We start from the raw sequence: 25,026 nt of genomic DNA, 5'->3' as shown, positions 1-25,026 counted from the left end.
TGACTACGACTAAATCTTGACATGTATATCAATGTACAAGGTGTCTTTATTTTATTATCAATCGTGTAGTATGTAGAATTGAGGACTCTTGTCTGTAACTTCTTTATCCAAAGTCACCTACAACTAAATTGTAGATCTTGTATATGATTCTTGGACTTTAGGACACTCAATAATTCTTGTATCTGAGGCAACTGGATGCACATCATAATATCATTTGTTATGGTTTGAGGAGATATTTTTACCATTTACAATAACATTGAAATATTCACTCTTCTTCCACTTAAAATGTAGTTTCTTATTTTCTTCTGTTTTAATTTATGAAGCCAGGAACATTTTATGCCTTACCTCAGAGTCCACAGTTGTTCAAGCGAATGCTAATGGTATCTGGTTTTGAGAAATATTATCAGATTGCCAGGTAACTTCCAAGAAACTAGTATAATTTCTTCTCTCTGTTCCGCAGATTTTTTTTATTCTCCTGAATTTACTTATTGAGGTTGTCTTGTTGCAGCTATTATGTGGCCTTGTCATATTTCTTGCCTATTAGAGTTCCTAGAAATGTAAAACTAAAAGTATGTTTTTAGTTATACTTTTGGATTATAAAATGGCTTTATTATGTTATTAATCTCGTAGCAGAGTACAACCCTGTTTACTAAAGGAGCTTATTTTATTGAGTATAGAGTATCCATCAACAATTATTTTTTTTTATCAAGCACCACAATAGCCAACTTGAATCACTAAAAAAATGGTTTTCATGTTTCTTATCATTTTTTTTGGCTAACACTTGTTTAAGGTGCTTTCGAGATGAAGATTTGAGAGCAGATAGGCAACCTGAGTTTACACAACTTGATATGGAATTGGCCTTTACACCTTTGGAGGACATGCTGAAACTTAATGAGAACTAAATCTGGCTTGTCTGTGTTATTCTTTTTCTTCTTGTCATCTCTTTTACTTAAGAACTTCAATTTGTTTGACACTTAATGTTATTACATTTATTTGGACTATTATAAGTCGTCATTTCTGTGAATTTGATGGATACAGTCATTATCATGTCAGATATTTCAAGAGATAGCAGGAGTTCAACTTCCAAATCCTTTCCCTAGACTTACCTATGCTGAAGCAATGAAACATTATGGATCGGACATGCCTGACCTTCGCTTTAGTCTGGAGCTAATGGATGTAAGTGCATATTGTTGAGGTGTTATTTGGTTACAGGTCATCGAGTGTCCATTCCAATGAATAAAATTTCGTTTCGTGTCGGGCGGAACGGGTGAAACTTACCGTTCCGCCCGCGCACCGAAACCGGCACCGAACGAGCGACAATTTCGTCGCGTCGTGCGTCACGCGCCAGAAGGAGTCGCGCACGCACCAGAAATCGTCGCCGGAAGCTTCGCAGCGCCTGAAGCACGTCGCGGGCGTCGGAGGAGTCGCAACGCGATGTTGTTAGCGACGCCGAAAATGTCACGGACGCTTCTGGCGCTCACGCGCCAGAAGGAGTCGCGCACGCACCAGAAATCGTCGCCGGAAGCTTCGCAGCGCCTGAAGCACGTCGCGGGCGTCGGAGGAGTCGCAACGCGATGTTGCTAGCGACGCCGAAAATGTCACGGACGCTTCTGGCGCTGCCGGAAGCGTCGCCGGACTCTTCCAGTGCCGCCGGAGGTGTCGCCGGATGCCTCCAACGCCGTCGGAGGCGTCCACGGGGCGTCGGTGGCGTCGCGAGCAAGGCGCGGGCGCGGGCGTGGGCGCTGGGTCGCGGGGCAGGGAAGCACTGTGCAAAATTATAATTTAAATAAATTAAACAATTCTCATTTAATTGTGATATTTTAAAGGGATTTTTTTAAATCCTAATTAAATTATCCCAATAAAATATAAAAAATATATTTAAAATTTTTAAAAAATCAATTTTATTAAATAATATTCTGAAATTATTTTTACTATGTTAAAATTTTTAAAAATTCTTTAAAATTCTAAAAAAAAATTAAATTTTTTATAAAAATTCTATTAAATCAAATTTATATTCTTATATATATATATTTTAATTATTTTATACTTTTTACTGATTTAATGTTTAAATAAAATTACCGAAACTGTATCGGCACGGCACGATACGATACCGAAACCGTATCGTTCCGGTCTCGGACTGAAACCTCGGCACGGGTCGAAATTTTAAACCTTGGTCCATTCCTCATAGTCTTGGCCTTTTGTTCATCTGCAATGACTAGATGAACTAGATGGGCGTGAGTACAATATGTTTTTTGTCATAGTTTTGATAATTTGTTGGATATAGAATTGTTCATATTTAGATGAAAGGTATGTTATATATGCATATGCCATACTCACTAACAAAGTAATTCAAACACACAATGTGCTGTATGGAAGATGGTATAATTGGTGTTCACCAAATCACTATTGCTAGAGAAAAAACAAATTTATGATTTACATTTTTTTTTCCACTTGGGAGAAGCAAAGAGTCGGCAAACAATTTCATCTAGAGTTGCATGACTTATTCTATAGTTCATCATTGGATACAAAGCTTGCGAAAGCATATTTCTGAATGAGTTTCTATTAATAATTCAAATAGTGACTAAAGAATCATGCTATAATGGAGCTTAGAGTACCATTTTTTTTGGTTATATAGCTTTGAGTCAAGAAGGGGAGCCTTATCACAATAGTAAAGTTGTTGTCGTGTGACCTTATGGTCATGAGTTGCAAAAACAACCTCTTACAATGTAGGATAAGACTGCGTACAATAGATTCAATGTGTTCGACCCTTTCCCAATACCCTGTATTGACGGGAGTTTCGTGCACGAGCTGCCTTTTTATAGCTCTGAGTCAATTGTGTTGGTGCAGGGAGCACCAGATAATCCCTGATTTTGATAATGACAAAGATCCAAAGTTAAGTTTTGTCCTGATCTAACTGGATTGATCAAGTGTGTAAGTAGCTTAAAGGAAAGTCCTAATAGGTCAAGTTCACCGGATACTAGGCAGCTGAAAGCAATGTTGCAGATTTCGGCCTAGGCGACCCCTAGCCGAACCGAAAACCATCTATTTGGACAAAGTAGGCGGTACTGTTTGTGTGCGGTCCTAGGCTCCAAATAGGTGGTCGGTCTGTTCGGTCTAAGCGACTGGTCTGTTCGGTCCAGGTGATTTTTTTAAAATCAAGATATTTTGTCTGTTTAGTCTGTTCAGCCAATTCATTCATTTTGGTGTTTACTTGATATTCATTTTGGTATTTACTGTTTTCTACTACTTGCAACTGTGCCAATTTGATGTTCATTTCCTAAACACCTAGGTGGCGCTTAGGTGTTGCTTAGGCGCTCTAGACGCTAGGTGCCAGTCGAGCGCTCGATTGGCGCCTAGCGCTTTCTGCAACATTGGCTAAAAGTCCTAATAGGTCAATTGGATCGGATACTAAGCAAAGGTGGAAAACTTGGTAGATCGAGGACACCAGGCAGAAAGTCTAGATGGGCCAATGGAGCGGACATCTAACAAGTCGATGGGTTAGCGAGGATCAAATATTAAAGGAAGCCTTGATGTCGGAGGATCGATGCTAAGAAAAAGTCCAAATAGGTCTGGAGGACCAGATGTTTAACAACCGATAAACTCTCCTGAGTGGAGTGGTTCTTCTGAAAAGTAGAACAAGGACAAGCTCCCTTTAAGGGAACAATAAGTATCGGTCCGAACTGGGGTTTAATTGGAAATCTTGAGTTGAGATCGGGACAATTGTGTTGGTACAGTTGGCACCAATGATCAAACTTGAGTTTTCATAAATGAAAAGTGAATTAAAGTTAGATGTGTTGTTGATCTAACCTTGTTACCGAGTGCACAGGGTTGACTAACTTGACGGGTCAAGAGGAGTAGATATCAGGCAGTCGAAATGTGCAATCCCTGATTGGTGAAGTCCAGATGTGGGATTCTGGCAGGAGGTTGGGATGTTTAATTCCCGATAGGTTGAAGTCCGAATGTGTAATTCCGATAGGTCGGGATGTATGATTCCCGATTGGCGAAATCCGGATGTGTAATTCCGGCAGGACGACCTGGTGGGTCATATTAGACGTCAAAGAGGTAACTTGACATTTGGTAAGTGGAGGTAAGTTACTGAGGAGAGTGACTCAGTGAGGATATGTCCTGTTTAAGGGGACAGTAGACGTTGGTCCAATTTAGGTTCTTTTTGAAAATCTAAATTGAGACCATGACTAGATCCTGGTCTCGGTGAGACAAGATTTAACTCATAAATCTATATAAACTAGTCATGCATATATTTTTCTAACTCTGTTGTAGAGACAAATGTAAACCTTCGAATTCTGCACGTGTGACAACTGACAGAGCTTAATTTTGAGTTCTGAGTCAAAAGATATAGTTTCCGGAAGATCACTGCGTCAAACCAGCAGTTGGAGGCGCCTTAAGCTTGCTGGAAGGCGCCTTCCAGAGGATAAAAATCGAAGGTTGTAGATTTTATTGTCATCGAAGATAGGGGAAAAAGTTTGCTTGTGGAGGCTCCTCGAAGGAGGCTAAAGGCACCTTCCATAGCCTATATAAGCCCTCTTCGAGCAGCATTCCAGACACAACTCATATACAACTCCTATAAGCGAACATTCGGGCTTCTAGTCGCTCCGACTTCGTCCTTAGATGTGACATTGCTGTGCTCGACTACTGCTGAGAAGCCGTCCAACACCGAGTTCGATTCGAGAATCTTCAAGTGTTGGGTAACGAGATTTTGTTTAAATATTTAATTACTGCATAAACGAAAGTGTAGATTGTTACACTTGTCCTTGATTCATTATTGTACTCGATTCCCTTTTCCAGTGGTTCCGGAAAAAGATTTTTAATGGATTACCCGTTGATAGGTTTGCGGGATCTGAGTCTTGGAGTAGGAGTCGTTGAAGACTCCGAACCAAGTAAAATTGATCGCGTACTTGTGTTTTCTGCTTGCTTCTATTTCCGTGTTCAATTCCGTTGCATATTTTGATTTCAAAGCAAAAAGATAAAGTTTTTTAAAACTACGTGATTCACCCCCTTCTCATGTGTGTAATGATCCAACAAGTTGTAACTGCCTAACTTGCTCATACTATTCATACTATACTTGTTATGCTAACTGTGCGGGGACTTGAGATCAAAAGTTGGTTGGAACAGTAAACTCCGGGCGATCGAATCAGTTTCAAGTGCTTGGAGGTCTGGACAATCAGATTCGATCTAGGCGCCCAGATGACCTGAACATAGGCCAACGTGTAGGATCGAAAAACACAATGGGGGGAGGGGGGTGTGAATATTGATTATTGAAAAACCTTTCTTTTCTTTTTAACAAAACCAAAACAGAGATGCGCAAGCGGAAAATAAAACTAGGCAAGAAGGACTCAAGCAGTTTACTTGATTCGTAGTTCAACGACTAATACTCAAGGTCCACGATCTCTGGGACCATTTCGATTGGGCAATCCACTAAAGTTCTCTCCGAAAACTTTCGGAGGAGGAAAACTTGTACACAAGATAAAGAGAATAGCAACGCACTACTACCTCTTTAATTTAAATGCAAGTAAATAAATAGATTACTGACAACGACTTAATGAAATTGAGTGTAGGTTGTTGAAGAGCTTTGGCGTATTAACACTTACAGAGCAACAGAGAGATATTAATTAGAGAATGATTTTACAGTCTTGGACCTTGAGACTTCTTTGATAACTTTTTTATTTGGTCGATTGATCCTTTTTCGGTTGACCAACCTCCAGAATTTGCCCGGTTCCATGTCCTGGTTCACAATATGCCTATATCATATCTTCTATGAAATCATCCTGTATTGATCAACCGAATACCTATTCAGTCAACTAAACACCAAGAACATCCTTCTGTTGCTTGATTTGATCTGATCCGATCTTCGCTTGCCGAATGTGTTTGGTCGACTGATCACATGAACTCTGTTATTTCATTCCTCGTGTGATTAGCTCTTATCTGATCTGTAGTTACCAAAATAGGATCATGGTTGACTGATAATGTTATCGGTCTTCAACTTAATTTGAATCCAAATTGATCTCATCATTGGGGATTGATCAACCACTTGGTTTGATCGATCAAACTTTTGGATAATGTCGAATTTCATTTTTCTGCAAAACAAAGTTAGCATAGTACAATAATAATGATCATGCAAAATAAAGTTAGAACCAGATAAATATATATGCATTAATATGACAGTTAAAATCGTCTAATCTCGACTTCGAAACCTATGTTGGTTTCTTGAGTCGAATCACATCCTAAGGTTGTCCCAACTGGGACACATTCTCACTGTCTTTCGAAATGAAAGACCTCTCTAGTTTCTGACTTATTTGGACTTCTGCTTTTGCTTAGTGTTTGATCGACCCGACAGGACTTTCCTTATTTAATGTCTGGTCCCATCAACTGCACTGCCAGATGAGCTCCTTAATGTCTGGTCTCATCAAGTGCATTGCCAGATCAGCTCATTTGGCCTTCTGCCTAGTGTTTAATGTTTTTAATCCACTAAGACTCCTTGCTAGTGTTTGCCTGACCCACTAGGTCTTCTTGATGCCTAATGCCTAATGCCTAATGCCTAATGCCTGGTTTTCCCTACCCATTAGGACTTTTTATGATTAGGGACATGCACACTTTGCTCACCCATTAAATACATAATATCTAACTTTATATCTTTTGTCATACATCAAAATATATGTTTGATTATCGGTGTTGATTGCACCAACACAACGTGCATATGAGGTGACACACTCTAATTGGTTTGCGCATGTCAACATCTAGTAGCCCGGAAGGGTTCTTCTAGGCGCTCGGAATGATTCTAGGCACCTAAACAAGGATAAATTTGACGGGAGTCGGATAAAGCTTTGTCCATATCGTGCCACTCAAGCGCCCGGAGGGAGTCCAGGTTCCCATAAGGAGTCTATGTGCCCGGAGATGGATAGTTCACAGCGCAGTCAGATCGGATAAGGCCGAGTCGGGGCCCCAGGGCTCGTCTAGGCGCCCAGAATGTCTTATAAAACAAGTTGCAAACAGAGGTTTTGACATCGGTTTTTGAGATCCTCATACAACACCGTTACAACATCAAGATACTGCTCTGACAACTGCGCCCTACTTTGAGTTTATTTGTTGTCGGTATTCTTGTTTCTTATATTGTCTTTTCATACTTTATTGTTAAGGGAATGGTAAACTTTATACCGTTCCTCTTTTTGAAAGATGAGTCTCTTTCTCTTTTGAGGAAGCAACTTATAGTGGATTGTCCATCGGAAGCAGTCAACGATTGTAGGCTTTGGATGTAACGACCACCCTTCTTACTACTACTACTATACCCTAAGGATGACCGTTACTTAACTACTAACTCTACTTAACCGGTGTGATCGAAACCACGAGGAATCCTTATCGAAAAATTTCGACAGAGTCTCCCTTGTACCGGTGACCATAAACCAAGATACAAACCTAGTATACATCAGCCACAGGCGGCTGAAACATTTATCAAACACCTACGCAGTTAAATAAGTATCAAACACACAAATATTTACTTACTAAACTGAACTCATCCTACAAACAACCTAGAACAAGAATAAACCCGAATGACACGGAGTGTAAAGTACAGTCTCAAATGTTTACAATAACTAAAAAAAATAAACTATTCTAGCAATAACAAATGAATAAAACTCCAACAGTGGGAAAATAACCAAACTAACAATGCGGAATGAAAATACAATCTAAAAAGACATAAACCATAAGGTACAACTCAACTATTCCTATCCACTAAACATGAAAACCCAAAACTTCCCAGGTCTCTCCATAGTCCTGGCATCACACATCCATCCGCACCTCCTTGTCGCCTTCCTTTGCTAACACTTTTCTTTTCTTGTATCTGCAGTAAGAGGAAATGCAAACTATAAGCAAAATGCTTAGTAAGGGCTGTCTAACTCACAAAAATTTCGATATGCATGTACATATATCTATAACATGATCTAACTGATTACTTACTGAAGACTACTCATGCTCATCTACTAATAAAAGAACAAGACATGCTGAAATGCTAAACATGTAAAACTACTCATGCTCTTTTAATAGCAAAGAGCAGTAAGCTAATCTAAATAACATGCTAACATAAAAGGAAACTAAACTTGCTGATTTTAAAACAAAATGAAACTTAATTCATTTGTTCTAAACTTATTCTTTTATATTTTTATACTTATGTGAAACTTATTTTGTTTGTTCAAAAACTTATATTTATAATACTTCAAAATAATAATCAACTTTCTTCTTGGGTCCGACAACTGTACTTGCTATGCGCGCATCCCTAACTAGACCCGAGATAGTTGGTCCCGAATCTAGTAAGGTTTACTAGGTTATCTAAATCTAGGGACGACTATCAAGGACAACTGAGAGTCCTGCATACTAGGTTATCTAAACCTAGGGACGACTATGGGAGCCCAACCCAAGGACAACTGAGAGTCCAGTACAGTGTCACTGATAGATAAAAGTAAAATACTTGTTATCTTTTAATACTTCTAATATATAATGCCTCGGCATTTTAATAAGCACCTTGTGTGCCAAAATCCCTAAAGTCTTGACTTTGGGATCTACTTAAGGCCTTGGCCTTTTTCTCTATTTTCTTTATCTTTCTTATACTTGTTAATAACTCTAAAACAATGTCTCATACAAATTCTAACTTTGAAATGCTTAGATAAACTGAAATTTACACTTGAATATACTAAGAGTGAATACTTAAACAAATAATTTTGCATACTATGCTAATCAAAATTCTGCATACTATACTAATCAAGATTCTGCATTCTATGCTACACTATTTCTGTATACTATACTAATCAAGATTCTGCATTCTATGCTACACTATTTCTGCATACTATGCAAACATAAATTCTACACTGTAATACTTAACCAAACTGTATTATAATCTTTTTATTTAAAAACTGCACTATAAGTTCCACCAAAAATCTGCACTACAAGTTCCACCAAAAATCTGCACTATAAACTTTAAAGAAATCTGCACCATAAGCTCTTAAGAAATCTGCTCTAAAGAAATCTGCATTTTAAGCTCTAAGAAATCTGCACTACAAGCTTAATTAAAATCTGCATTATAAGCTTACATAAAAATCTGCACTTATAAGCTTAATTAAAATCTGCACTATAGGCTTAATTAAAATCTGCACTATAAGCTTAAATAAAAATCTGCACTATAAGCTTAATTAAAATCTGAACTATAGACTTAATTAAAATCTGCACTATAAGCTTAATTAAAATCTGCACTATAGACTTAATTAAAATCTGCATTATAAGCTTAATTAAAATCTGCTCTATGAGCTTAATTAAAAATCTACACTTTAAGTGCTCCTCATGCTTCGAATTCAAGAAGAACAAAGGTCCGAAACTACTCCTACTGCGGGTGAGAAGCACTTACCTTTGCGTTCTTGGGCTTACAACCAGAAAGAAAACTTCTAGGGTTTGCGGGAATTGCAAGCTTCGACCCCTCCTTCGTGCTCACGGTTTCCCCTTGACGAGAGGATCACAACCATGTGAAGATCTCCCGGAAATCTCCCTTGGCCGGTCGCCGGAGAGGAACCCTAAATCCCCCCCTTTTTCCTTCGCCCAAACAGGAGATGCCGTGCCGTCGGGAGAGAAAAGGAGAGGAGAGGTTTTGGTTTTGGAAAATAATCCCTAAATTCTCCCTTTTTATAACTTAATAATTCTGTTAACTATCTTAAATAAATTTTTCTAACTTTTCTAAACAGATTTATCCAACATCAACTTATTCCTTTTATAATCCAATATTCTGTTAACTATCTTAAATAAATTTGCTACCTTTTCTAAACAGATAAATCCGTTTGCACACCTGGTCAGCCGGGTTTTGACCGAGTCAAAGGTCGTGGGTTCAATTCTCGGCTTGGACATTTTTTTGTCGAAACTTCCTTCATTTAGTAAAAATACCAAACGACCTCCAAAAATTACATAAAAATACTCTAAAAATTTCTAAAAATCCCTAGAATATTTCTATAGTATTTTTAAATATTTTTAAATTACTTTTAGGACTCTAATTGAGGAAAATTAGGTCGTTACAATCTCCCATACCTTATAAAAAGTTCGTCCTCGAACTTAGAATAATTCTATAGTACGTTCTCTACCTTGTACATGCATTAGTTAGCGTCCATCATCGAATGTACTAAGGAAAACCCTATCAAAGGTATCTTAAGACCTCCTAACCTACATACAATGAACATAAGCATAAGCAGTGACATAAGCATGACAGCATAAATGTAAGCATGGTAGATGAACTAAACATAATGATAGACTCGATCACAAGCATGTCCATAGGCAAAACATAACATGATCATAACATAGGCCTAAACATAAACGTAAATATAAACATAACATGACTTGAACATACTTGCATGCATACTTATAAACATACTACTGTGGTGGCCTAGTTGCACTTAGTAGTACCGTAACATAAGTTGTTGATCAGACAACTACTCTAGCGCTAGGTTGGTAGGGGTCCGAACTTAGGACCGGAGTTCTCCTTTATTCTGGCGCGCTCACCGGGCTTAGGTCCCCAGATCATACCACCATCCCAGAACATATCTTGTTTGATTATGGCGCGCTCACCGGGCTTAGGTCCCCGGATCATACCACCATCCCAGAACATATCTTGTTTGATTCTGGCGCGCTCACTAGGCTTAGGTCCCCAGATCATACCACCATCCCAGAACATATCTTGTTTGATTCTGGCGCGCTCACCGGGCTTAGGTCCCTGGATCATACCACCATCCCATAACACATCTTGTTATGTAAAAGAAACTAAGCAGAATTCTTAACTTTATAAACACTTCTAAACATCTCCCTATTCTGTACATATAATCTAATACTTCTAAGGATTTCTCTTGACTGTAAAGAATAAAGAAAAGCATACTAAAAATTAAATACTTTCTTACTTGAAGACGACAAAGATGGTGCTGATGTGTGATGCTGGAGAATAGGAACTGCTCTGATACCAACTGTAACGACCACCCTTCTTACTACTGCTACAACACCCTAAGGATGACCGTTACTTAACTACTAACTCTACTTAACCGGTGTGATCGAAACCACGAGGAATCCCTACCGAAATTTTTTGACAGAGTCTCCCCTGTACCGGTGACCATAAACCAAGATACAAACCTAGTATACATCAGCCACAGGCGGCTGGAACATTTATCAAACACCCACGCAGTTAAATAAGTATCAAACACACAAATATTTACTTACTAAACTGAACTCATCCTACAAACAACCTAGAACAAGAATAAACCCGAATGACACGGAGTGTAAAGTACAGTCTCAAATGTTTACAATAACTAAAAAAAATAAACTATTCTAGCAATAACAAATGAATAAAACTCCAACAGTGGGAAAATAACCAAACTAACAATGCGGAATGAAAATACAATCTAAAAAGACATAAACCATAAGGTACAACTCAACTATTCCTATCCACTAAACATGAAAACCCAAAACTTCCCAGGTCTCTCCATAGTCCTGGCATCACACATCCATCCGCACCTCCTTGTCGCCTTCCTTTGCTAACACTTTTCTTTTCTTGTATCTGCAGTAAGAGGAAATGCAAACTATAAGCAAAATGCTTAGTAAGGGCTGTCTAACTCACAAAAATTTCGATATGCATGTACATATATCTATAACATGATCTAACTGATTACTTACTGAAGACTACTCATGCTCATCTACTAATAAAAGAACAAGACATGCTGAAATGCTAAACATGTAAAACTACTCATGCTCTTTTAATAGCAAAGAGCAGTAAGCTAATCTAAATAACATGCTAACATAAAAGGAAACTAAACTTGCTGATTTTAAAACAAAATGAAACTTAATTCATTTGTTCTAAACTTATTCTTTTATATTTTTATACTTATGTGAAACTTATTTTGTTTGTTCAAAAACTTATATTTATAATACTTCAAAATAATAATCAACTTTCTTCTTGGGCCCGACAACTGTACTTGCTATACGTGCATCCCTAACTAGACCCGAGATAGCTGGTCCCGAATTTAGTAAGGTTTACTAGGTTATCTAAACCTAGGGACAACTATGGGAGTCCAGCCCAAGGACAACTGAGAGTCCTACATACTAGGTTATCTAAACATAGGGACGACTATGGGAGCCCAACCCAAGGACAACTGAGAGTCCAGTACAGTGTCATTGATAGATAAAAGTAAAATACTTATTATCTTTTAATACTTCTAATATATAATGCCTCGGCATTTTAATAAGCACCTTGTGTGCCAAAATCCCTAAAGTCTTGACTTTGGGATCTACTTAAGGCCTTGGCCTTTTTCTTTATTTTCTTTATCTTTCTTATACTTGTTAATACCTCTAAAACAATGTCTCATACAAATTCTAACTTTGAAATGCTTAGATAAACTGAAATTTACACTTGAATATACTAAGAGTGAATACTTAAACAAATAATTTTGCATACTATGCTAATCAAAATTCTGCATACTATACTAATCAAGATTCTGCATTCTATGCTACACTATTTCTGTATACTATACTAATCAAGATTCTGCATTCTATGCTACACTATTTCTGCATACTATGCAAACATAAATTCTGCACTATAATACTTAACCAAACTGCTTTATAATCTTTTTCTTTAAAAACTGCACTATAAGTTCCACCAAAAATCTGCACTACAAGTTCCACCAAAAATCTGCACTATAAACTTTAAAGAAATCTGCACCATAAGCTCTTAAGAAATCTGCTCTAAAGAAATCTGCATTTTAAGCTCTAAGAAATCTGCACTACAAGCTTAATTAAAATCTGCATTATAAGCTTACATAAAAATCTGCACTATAGGCTTAATTAAAATCTGCACTATAAGCTTAAATAAAAATCTGCACTATAAGCTTAATTAAAATCTGAACTATAGGCTTAATTAAAATCTGCACTATAAGCCTAAATAAAAATCTGCACTATAAGCTTAATTAAAATCTGCACTATAGACTTAATTAAAATCTGCATTATAAGCTTAATTAAAATCTGCTCTATGAGCTTAATTAAAAATCTACACTTTAAGCGCTCCTCATGCTTCGAATTCAAGAAGAACAAAGGTCCGAAACTACTCCTACTGCGGGTGAGAAGCACTTACCTTTGCGTTCTTGGGCTTACAACCGGAAAGAAAACTTCTAGGGTTTACGGGAATTGCAAGTTTCAACCCCTCCTTCATGCTCACGGTTTCCCCTTAACGAGAGGATCACAACCATGTGAAGATCTCCCGGAAATCTCCCTTGGCCGACCGCCGGAGAGGAACCCTAGATCCCCCCCTTTTTCCTTCGCCCAAACAGGAGATGCCGTGCCGTCGGGAGAGAAAAGGAGAGGAGAGGTTTTGGTTTTGGAAAATAATCCCTAAGTTCTCCCTTTTTATAACTTAATAATTCTGTTAACTATCTTAAATAAATTTTTCTAACTTTTCTAAACAGATTTATCCAACATCAACTTATCCCTTTTATAATCCAATATTCTGTTAACTATCTTAAATAAATTCGCTACCTTTTCTAAACAGATAAATCCGTTTGCACACCTGGTCAGTCGGGTTTTGACCGAGTCAAAGGTCGTGGGTTCAATTCTCGGCTTGGACATTTTTTTGTCGAAACTTCCTTCGTTTAGTAAAAATACCAAACGACCTCCAAAAATTACATAAAAATACTCTAAAAATTTCTAAATATCCCTAGAATATTTCTATAGTATTTTTAAATATTTTTAAATTACTTTTAGGACTCTAATTGAGGAAAATTGGGTCGTTACATTGGATTAGCAGTTGTTGGGGTGTGAACTAAGTAAAAACAAAGTGAATTTTTATGCTTGTTTCTATTTTTATGCCACTGCTATTTTTATGCCCTTCAGCTGGCGTTTTGGCTTACGATATGGTCTACAATGGCGTTGAGATGCTTTTTAGTTATTGTCATCTTCTTGTATAATCTAAATTGTCACTTGGCATCTGTTCCTAATGAGGACATATGAATATATGTTTCTCAAGATAATGCAACACAAAGCACGATTTGTGACCAGATACACGGTAAAGAAGTAAACAAAATGCACCTGCATCCATATGATGCTGCTGCATGTTTGCAAGTCATCATTTTGAAGAAAGGGAAATTCGATAGTTGTTAAATATGTGATTGATCCCGTCCGGAAGCTGAGTCAGATGAAGGTGGGCCTTGATATACTGGAAGTTGACGGAAAGTTGCCGAGTCGTCGGATCTACCTGGCCGGAAAGGTTCGCACGGGCGGCTGACAAAGGAAGATGACCAGGACGATGATACTGCGGCTCTGCGCACACTCAGACAAATCCACGAGTCGTTAGAGACCATAAACCAGGGAAAAAGTCCCCGAGTCAGGCCCTCCGACGCTCAAGTCAGGTACTTTTTCTCCAGAAAGCACAGAGAAAGGACGAAAAGTAAAGACGAGTAAGAAATGACAAGTGAGCGTACCTGCATAAGGGACAAAACATCCCTTTTTATACTGCAACAGAAGTTTCTGAGTTTGACGGATGTCAGGGAATATCGGCTGTTAGACTTTGTCTGGCGGTGAATGACTCGCGGCACCTCTTCATAGGTTGGCGACATAACCAAAGGAGTAATGAGCTCCGACTGTTAGCATATTCCCTGACACACTGATTATTCTCTGACAAACAGTTATGATTCTCTGGCTTGTTTGTCCTGTAGTGCTTGAGCGCCCGGTCTGCATTCCGCGGTATATACTCCGACTTGCTTCTATATGCTATTATCCATGGTTCGTACGTCCCGACCTATACGCCATGCCTGTATCCCGACCTGCTTCTGTCCGCTATTATCCATGGTTTGCCCGTTCCGACTGGCACGCCCAGATCTGTCTCTCGACCTGCTTCTGTCCGCTATTCTCCATGGCCTGTATGTTCTGACCTGCATGCCCAGGTCTGTGTCCCAACTTGTCTCTGTGGCTATCCATGGCTTGTCCGTTCCGACCTGCACGCCCAGGTCTGTATCCCGACCTTCTTCTGCTGTTATTCATGGCTTGTACGTTCCGACCTATACGTCATGTCTGTATCCCGACCTGTACGCTAGGTCTGTATCCCGACCTGCTTCTGTCCACTGTTATCCATGGCCTGTACGTTCCGATTTGTACGTCAAGTCTGTGTCCTGACCTGCCTATGTTGTTATCCATGGCCTGTATGTTCTGACCTGTACGCCCGATCTGTATCCCGACCTACTTCTGTCCGTTGTTATCCACGACCTGTACGTTTCGACCTGTACGCCAGGTCTGTTTCCTAACCTGCATTCTTTACTGTTATCCATGGTTTGTACATTCCGACCTGTATAACAGGTATGTTTCCCCACCTACCTCTGTCTACTATTATCCATGATTTATACGTCCTGACCTGTACGCCAGGTCTGTTCTTACGCCAAGGGCCTTCTTTCCTTTACCTTTACCTGGCTTGTGGGCTCAATCCTTAGCTGTACCTGGCCTGTGGGTCCGGTCCTTGATCGCTATCAGGGCTGGCTCTTGTTCGACTTATAATCCCATCCTTTGACCGCCCTGTCAGCTGAGACTTTGACCCTGGCCACGCAAACTTGACTTCTGACCTCCACGTAAGCTGGACTTCTGACCAGCCACGTAAGCTGGACTTCTGACCAGCCACGAAGGCTGGACTTCTGACCTCCACGTAAGCTTGATTTCTGACCTCTACGTAAGCTGGACTTCTGACCAGCCACGTAAGTCGGACTTCTGACCAACCACGAAGGCTGGACTTCTGACCATCTTGTGGTCTTGACTCCTAACCACATCATCTTATTGACCCCACAATTATGCACCGTATCACAAGCCTCCCCCTCAAATCTAGTCGAAGGAGGCTCTAGTCCGACTGATTAGACCCCATTCCCTTTGTTACCTGATCTGGGTCTCGCATCCTCTGCCGACCTATCTTCCATCTGTCTTCTATAGAATTTCTCGCTATCCTAGGAGATAAACGGGCTCCTTCCCTGCGTCTGCTGACTCCTCAACTTCCGAGCGTACTCTTTTCCCATAAATGTCACACGGTTCTCCAAGCATCAACTCAAATTTCGAGGAAATCCCTTCACCTTCTTCTTCCTTATAAAAGGTCCGAGCATCTGATGCCTCGAGTTTTCCTCTTGTTAATAAAGTATTTCGTCTCCATGGAACCTACAACTGAACCTATTGAACTTGCTTCTTTGCTTCAACAAATTACTCATCTGAGGGAGTTATTGGCTCAGAAAGAGGAAGCCTTGCTTCAGCAAATTTCCCATCTAACAGAGTTGCTGGCTCAAAAAGAAAAAGCCTTGTTGGAGATGACTGCGAGCAGAGATCTTCAATTGTCCCTTATTCATGAAATGGAAAGCCTCTGGCTGGCCACCCAATCCAGAACCCGGGCCGAAGTTGCCCTCAAGCTGAAAGCTCAATCAGACTTCCAGAGCCAAGTTCACTATATTATCTATTTAAAGTTGAAACACGAGGACGAGGTGACTCTCCTGAAAGAGGAAGGACAGATCAAAGACGAGACCATTGGGCAACTAAAGCGCGCCATCGATCTTATGAAGGAAGATCTAACTAGAGCTCAGGCTCATCTCGCTAAAAATGATCAAGCCACTACAACAAAAACATTAAAAGGCAACGGTTAAAAATCGTTGTCGTAGGCCCTTTAAAACCGTTGTAATTGGCAGTGTTGTTAAATGTGCGGTAAAAGACAACGGTTTAAAACCGTTGTCTTTGACCACATTAGACAACAGTCATGCAACGGATTTAAAGTGTTGTCTTTTAATACCAAAGACAACAGTTCTGCAACAGTATAAAATCATTGTAATTGCCAATTTTGTAATAATTTTGATTGCAGATATGCTTTTGACAACAAATACACTGTTGTCTTTCTTCAAAATTTAGTTTAAAACCATTGTCTTTGCATACTTTTCACAACGGTTAAAAAATCGTTGTCTATATTGATTAGAAAATGCATCGCGAATAGATAAAACAATTTTTTTTTCACACAAACTGGTACAACATATATACATTCACAAAAACCATTTTCAACATATATACATTCAGTTGTCTTTAATACATCTCTTGTCTCAACCAAAAACTGGTACAACCTATATGTACATTCACTTAAGTTAAGTTTATAAACTTCTACAATTACTACAAGCTATCCAAACATGACCACAAGTAGTATCCAATCATGACAACCATAAAAGATGAGACCACAAAATTAAGTTTATCAGACCACAACCATGAAAATTAACTTGTCCTTTTTTGAATAGATCAAGTCAGGATTGTGCAACAATCTTCATGTACTGGTCCTTTTTCTGCATACAGAATTTCATAGACTTAGCTTGCAAACCCAACTTTCTCCCTTTTCTAAAAATAAAATATAGTTAAAGTCATAGAAAAAGTAGAAACATGCATGTATAAACTGATAAACATTGCAAACTGATAATTGAAACGGATAATCTAATAAACCACTACAAACTAAAGTGATAATTGAAACAAACAAGCCCCAAAAGTAGAAAACCAAATTATAAACTTCTTGCAGCTTTGCATCTTTTGCACAGTAGAAACCAAATTGTGAAGTACATAAATCTGGACCTTCTGAAATGTTGAAGTAAAAGAATAGTCAAATAAGCACGAGAAATGTTGCTGCTTCACATTTTCATGACTAGTCAAGCAAGTGAGCACGAAAAAAGTTGATGAATATATAAACTTGACATTATATCTTAAACCATGTATTATGTGAAAGCAGCTAGAATAGCTAACAACAACAACAGAAAGAAGGAATCATAGAGGAAGTCATGTACCTTATGTCTCAACATTACAGCAGCAACACTCTAGTAAGATCTCAAAGCTTGAGGATGTGCAGTTTGCATAAAAACCACAAAGCAGTATACGAAACTAGTTTCAACATTATTTCTATAAAAAAGCAAGAAAAAATTAATCCATTAAACCATCTAAATTGTTAATCACTTTATGCAATCTAGAATATGATTTTCTAAACTGATAATCACTACCACCTAAACTTACAATCACTACAAACTTAATTAACTGATAATCTGACAAGTGTGTTAGTCCTACAGAAATGTGTTTACCCGCAAATGATATATATGTTTGAACATCTCAAAATCTTAAGATGTTGGAAATCACTTCATGCATTCCAGAATAAGAATAATAATAAAATAGAGATGTTCTACCTGGATGCCCTATACACTAAAGTTTTAATAATCATGATGTTTCCAGGGGCATATCTGTTAGGATCAGATTATGTAATTTGCATTATATGCAAATACTTTCCGAATAGATCAAGTCATTGTATGACTTTACATACCTAGTCATAAATATAGTCTTGTATGCATTCTGCCCACTCGGAATGCACTTCATCAATTTCTTCTTTAGAGTACTGCGTTTTGATGAACTGTGAACAAAGACATAGATTAGATTAGTAAAAAACAATCAAAAGATGATAAGTGCAAAATGATAAACACAAATATTTGAGAAGATTGAGAATTGAATGTCAAATATTACTATTGATCGAAGTGAATCTCTCTCGATAGTTTCCACTTCTTGAATAATATCTCTCATATATCTCATCACATAAAAATCACACTGTTTCGAATCTGGTTGGCGAGGACCCTATGTTAAAAACAAATTGTAAATGTCTTACATACATGTTTAATTGTTTATAATTTAATCATAAGTAGGCATGCATACCTTTATTACTTCCTATGTAACATGTTTTTCCCCTTTTTTTTTCCTTGTTTGAATTAAACAATCTTATGCTCCTTTATACAACAATAAGAATGGACATATGAGAGTTTTACTAATTAAAAAAATGCTTAATAAAATTAAAATATGTACTCACATTTCCACTACGTATTTCCAGTCCTCGTCACGAATGCGATGACTAAGCCAATCCAACAAATAAACTGTCTCCTTATATGGATTAATGTCTGTGATAATCCAATGATAACTATACACAAATCACATAATTATTGCATGCATATTTCTCAAAACAATAAATTAAAATTGATATTATAAGTCTTACTTACCCAACATTATGTTACACCAAAACTAGTTGATTTCTTAATGCTTAACTCAGCTTATCTGCCAAGACATTCATTGAGATAAATTGAGCACTAACTTAAAACATTCATTGAATTTCACTATAGGCAACAAAGCCAATGAATAATATTGTCACTTCATAAATCAAGTTTCAAGAAAATTCCAGATAGAAGAGACCATTTTAGGAATATATTCTACCATTTTCTGTGTTTCTTGAGATAAATGGATAACACAGGTAACACCCAAGGAAAGAGCAGATAAATCAGAAAGACCATAATATCTTAGCTAAAAAAACCACTACATGTTGGATTAACGTCACTATTAGCAGTCTCCCTTAAAAAAGATAATGCAATAATATTAAAAATTGTCTCAAGACAAGCATAAAAAAAATGACAAGAGGCTTACAAATTAGAAAAGAGTTTGCAGCAACAACGTTCACAGATTTGAAAACATTTCCATTTTAAAGACATACTAGAATAGTTCAAAGCAGCTGCCAATATTATGCAGTCAACCATACCAAGGAAATTCACGAAAAGCTAACTAGTGGTAGATTCTAAATTATATTCAAATGCTTAAGTATAACTATTAAGAAGTATTAGTATTAATAGAATTATGGTGTAACAAGTTCAGTCCTGCATTGATATTTCAGTTTAGGATTGTATCCAACATTCTATGCATATCCATGTTAATATTTTAGTTTAGGATTATTGTGACATTTTTTGTACTCGGTGTGAGATACTTTCCAGAGCTTCATCAATTTTGTCTCAATTTTCAATGTAATTTGAGGGTTTGTTTTGTTATTGCATCAGTTAAGAATAAATAAGTTTATATATATAACCACAAAAGAATGTTGCTTAAAGTTGCAATTTCGGGATTTCATTGCTGCAGATAACACAATGGCCAAAAACTATAATACTTGATTGAAATTCTAGACAACAGCAGTCACACCTGAGATGACTTTAAATAAAAGATATATTTAGAGAACATAAAACAAAACAGTTGTTTCAAATATGACAAATAAAGCAAACAAATACCAAGGGAAAACGAATTATGTGGTAGAAGCTTACATTTGCTCTAATTTTCCATTGTTTACAAAATATCCATTATGTTTTGTTGACATTTTGTTTACTTGAAAGTATTCATCCTGCAAAAAACAGCATATTCAATATAATCTTTCAATGTTAAACTAGCAAAAAGAAGAAAACAGAATTAAAGTCATTATTAATCAAATGCAAGTTGGAAGACAATCTTTGATGCACCTTCTGATCCAGAACTTAAAAGGAACAAGCAATGCATACAAAGACAACTTGGCTGCCAGACGGTAGGTAAGGTGCTAGCTCAATTTCTGCTCAGGATATATGCTGCCAGTCAGGGCCTCCTAATAAATGGAAAGACAAACATAACTATAATTTTTTCTAGATCAGTGTTCATACTATTAGTTCAAGCGAACAAACAGAAAGCACAGATGGATATACTTGAGCACAGAGAAGCTGTTAGTCATCCAAGAGAGTCTTCAACATTTATGAAGTGAAACTACAAACCATGTATCAACCATATATTTGTTAAGTCAGCACAATATTTGTGTTCGGTAGGTATTTGGACAAAAACTAACAAAAGAACATTATGATTTGATGATGATGATTGCTTCTCAGTTCTCTTATCTATTGATCTTTTTTACATTATTTCTTAAAAGGTGCCCAATTTCCATTAGGGTTCTTGAATCATTAGCTTAGGATTGACAATAAATAAATAAACACTGCTTAAAGCTAATCTTTTTATGTTTTACTCACCTCCCAACTCATGATTCTTCCCTTTCTCTTGCAGCTCATAGACCAGATCCACAATTATTTTTTGCTCAGCATTGCTGAATACTCCAGTATGCAGCTCGAGGACATTGAGGATATTAACGATCTTGTCATTGACCCTCTCCAGGCATATGAAATCCTTCTTCTTGACAATATTCCTAAAGTGTATTTCTTCCCTCTACTCCCTTGACAATCCCGTCTCCTTCTTCGCAATCTCCCTTTTAACTCTTGCTGCTCCCTCAATCGAAGGGAGACTGCTCACTCAATCGAAGTTCTCCCTGACTCCTCTGTCTTTTCCTCCTGCGCCGCAGCCTCCTTGAGCTTGTCTTCTTGAGCATGTCGGCCCAAGACATCCGGATTTGAGGGGACTCCGGCGAAGATGTCAGATCCGAGTCCTACCCAGTTGGTTGGGCATCGGGAAAGGGGGGCAGCAAAGCTAGTAGAGGCATAAGACGCCTGATCCTCCGTGGAAGTGGACCCGGAGGCATCCGCGTCGGCTTCGGCAATAAACCCTAAAGAAGAGCACCACCCCAACGAACTAAGTAATCTAGCATTCTTCCAAAGGGAAAGGGATCAACAAATCAAGAACTGAGAAAGGAAAGGCGATACTTGGGCGAAGGGAGTCGATGCGGCTTCAGACAGTGGCGGAGCAGCCGTCATAGAGGGATCAGGTGAGGAAGGGAAGCCAATTGGTGAGGAACTCGGCTGCGATCTCCAAGTCTTTTGGATCGAACTGTTGGAGGAATAAATCGTCGTCCTCCATAAGCAGCTGTCTGCTTCGTTCAACAAGATGAACAAGTTATGAATCGACGGAGGAGTGCCACCTTTGGTGAAGAAACAGCAGTGGAAGGTCAAAGGGTCCGTCGAGCTCAGAAACCAGCTCACTAGGGAGAGAGGAGAGCACACAGTAGTGGATGGCGTGAAGAGATCGAGAATGCGAAGGGGAAAATAAGGCGTCGAAAAAATGTGCGGAGAGAGGGAAAGTAAAATTGTGAGAGGGAAAATGACGAAACAAATACAGTCAAAGACAACGGTTTTATCAAAACTGTTGTCGTAGCCCCTAAAAAAGCGCTTAAAGACAATGGTTTTAGATAACCGTTGTAAAATGTGTTGTTGATTTTAAAAAAAAATTACTCAACGACAATGGTTTTCACAAAACTATTTTATGGGAGTTCAAAGACAACGATTTTTTCTAAAATCGTTGTCTTTTACCAAATTTACAACAGTTTCATCTAAAATCGTTGTCTTTGTGGTGTTATCGTTTAATATTTTTGTTGTAGTGAGCTTCTGGATCTGACAACAATGTAAACCCTTAAAAAATGTACCCCTGATTAACGAACTAAAACCTATTTCTTGAATTTCACTCATGGTGCAACCCCACACCCTATTGTTCGGGTATCATTATGTTTCTATAGAACACCTGCGTCTCTCTAATATTTCTAGCAAAAATAGCAAAAATAATAAAGATAACTTGCTTACCCCATCTTCCTCTTACCTCATAACATATGAGCCCCCGACCGGAGCAACTGAGAAGCTTGAGAATGCGCCTGCAACTTGAGAATGTGCTTGCGAAATTTCATATTTAGCAAGAACCCTTGAAATATGGCTTACTGACCAGTCAGGCACGAGAACTTGGCTTGTTGCGTTTTGCTTCGACGAATATAAGGAGTACTGACCGAGAAAATCATTGCACCGACCGGGAAGGTCGTTGGGCGTGAGAGCATAGCTCACTTATAACTCGCACTGGACGGTCGTTGGGCGTGAGAGCCTTGCTCACTTATAACTCGCACTGGGGCGAGAGTCTGGGACAGCCGACCGGGAAGGTCGTTGGGCGTGAGAGCCTTGCTCACTTATAACTCGCATTGGGGCGAGAGTCTGGGACAGCCGACCGGGAAGGTCGTTGGGCGTGAGAGCCTTGCTCACTTATAACTCGCACTGGGGCGAGAGTCTGGGACAGCCGACCGGGAAGGTCGTTGGGCGTGAGAGTCTTGCTCACTTATAACTTGCACTGGGGCGAGAGTCTGGGACAACCGACCGGGAATTCTTATGAAAACCCGTTCGGAAATAGATGTTGCCGACCTGGGGTGATTTCTCGACCAGGATAGATGTTGCTGACCTGGGGATGATTTCCTGACCAGGGTAGATGTTGCCAACCCGGGGGTAATTTCCCGACCAGGATAGATGCTGCCAACCCGGAGGTAATTTCCCGATCAGGGATTGCTTGAAGAGACCGCTTCGACCTCGTCTGCAGGCAAGAGATATATAGCATCAGATGTATTGTTAAGATAAAAATATTAAAATCTTACTCATCCCGTGGGAAAAGGATGTCTCGTGGCCTTGCCACATTCGAATTTATTTCCCGTCACTTTTCTTCGCCGCTTCCCGAGAAAATCGCGTGGCAGACGTTTCCGTATGCCCGTTTTATCTCATGATTTCCTTATCACGTCCATCATTAATACGCTTCCTAGGGGGCGACACCTATCCCTCGCCTTTATTGCTTACGTCGTATGACGCCGCCGACCCCACTCCTTTTTGTACACGACTTCCGGAAGAGCATGTCGTTCTGTGATCGGACGGCATTGGACGCTTTACCCAAAAATATACTCGACTCATCTTTCGATATTCCCTAGGTAAACTCCCTTTATAAGCCCTAAAGGCAGTCCACCGTCATTGCCTTGAGCGTTTCGACTACCCTCGTCTCCTCGTTGCTTCACTGTCTCTAGTGTCTTAGCCCTTCCCCTTCTCGACTCTTCACGCCTGGTGTTCTTCCCCTTCTCGACTGACCTCTTCTTCTGTTCGTTAGTCCTAGGAAAACGTACTGGTTCCACTGTACAAAATTTTTTTGTACAAGTGTCGAACCTTTCCTTAAATAACTTATTGTGTTCTTTAGAAGTTAAATTAGGAATCGCAGACGAAACTTAACATCATTGATTCCAAATTTAACTTATCTGTTCTTAATGGTTTAGATTTGAATCGCAAGCGAAACTTAGCACTATTGATTCAAATCCAAATATGTTATTAATTTCATTAAATATTAATTTCCAAAATTGGCTTCCAGGACTGCATGGCGAGGCACATGACCTTCTTGGATATGGGAGCAACCACCACTGCCTAGACAAAGCTTTTTAAGGAAAGTTAATATTTAATTTCCTTAAATAACTCTAGGTTAACCAAAAAGAACAATCGAATCACAAATTCGAAAAATAAAATAAAAGAAACACAACTTCGAAACAAATCCGAAAACTCTAGAATCATATTCCTCCTGTGTTTGGTATTTCCAAAAATAACTATACAAAGAAAACTAGTATAATGCAGAAAACAATTACTAGTTATACCTTTCTTTGTAAGCAAATAACCTCTTGATCTTCTACCGTATTCCTCTTCTTATCCCGGACGTTGTGTGGGCAACGATCTACCGAGATGAGAACCACCAAGAATCTTCTTCTTCCTTCTAGGTTTCGGCCACCAAAAGCTCCTCCAAAGATGAAGAGGCTCGGCCACCACCAAGCTCCAAGGGATGCTAGAAATATCACCTCCTTTTCTCTCCTTCTTCTCCAAGCAAGATTCGGCCACCACAAGGACTCCAAGGATGAGATGAGGTTCGGCCACAAGATGGAGAAAAGAGAAAGAGGAGGGGCCGACCACACCCAAGGAGAAAAAGAGAGGAGAAAAATAATAGAGTCGTTAGCCATGAAGGCACCTCTACTCCCTCTTTTATAATCCTTGGTCTTGGCAAATAAGGAAATTTAATAAAAAACTTCCTTAATTCTTTTGCCATAAAAAGAAAATTTTATTTAATTAAAAATAATTTTCTTCTCATTAAACATTATGGTCGGCCACATTAATCTCCAAAACAAGGAGAGTTTTATTAACACAAGAATTAAAACTTCCTAATTTGTCTCCGGAAATTTATAAAAATTTCTCCAATAATTTTTCCCTTCATGGTGGATTATAAAAAGGAAATTTTATAAATTAAAATATTTCTTTTAAACATGTGGATGATTTCCAAAAAGGAAAATTATCTCTAAAAATTAAAATCTCCTTTCAATCTACAAATAAGGAAAGATATCAAATCTTTTCTTAATCTTTTGTAGAAACTTATAAAAGAGAATATTTAATT

At 38.5% G+C, this 25,026-nt stretch overlaps 1 long non-coding RNA gene across 1 annotated transcript in view; it reads left to right on the top strand.

The window, feature by feature from the left end:
- The first annotated feature begins 312 nt into the window (after positions 1-312).
- Positions 313-25,026, top strand: part of LOC121968404 — a 41,064-nt gene continuing 16,350 nt past the window's right edge. Inside the window, exons 1-3 of the long non-coding RNA XR_006108128.1 lie at positions 313-415; positions 791-911; positions 1,054-1,176. This is a non-coding gene — a long non-coding RNA (uncharacterized LOC121968404). The remainder of the gene's footprint in view (positions 416-790; positions 912-1,053; positions 1,177-25,026) is intronic.

This window comes from Zingiber officinale, chromosome 3B (assembly GCF_018446385.1).
Source record: "Zingiber officinale cultivar Zhangliang chromosome 3B, Zo_v1.1, whole genome shotgun sequence".
Lineage (NCBI taxonomy): Eukaryota > Viridiplantae > Streptophyta > Magnoliopsida > Zingiberales > Zingiberaceae > Zingiber > Zingiber officinale.
Note: the sequence above shows the minus strand (reverse complement) of the source record. Positions and strands in the feature narration are given on the sequence as shown.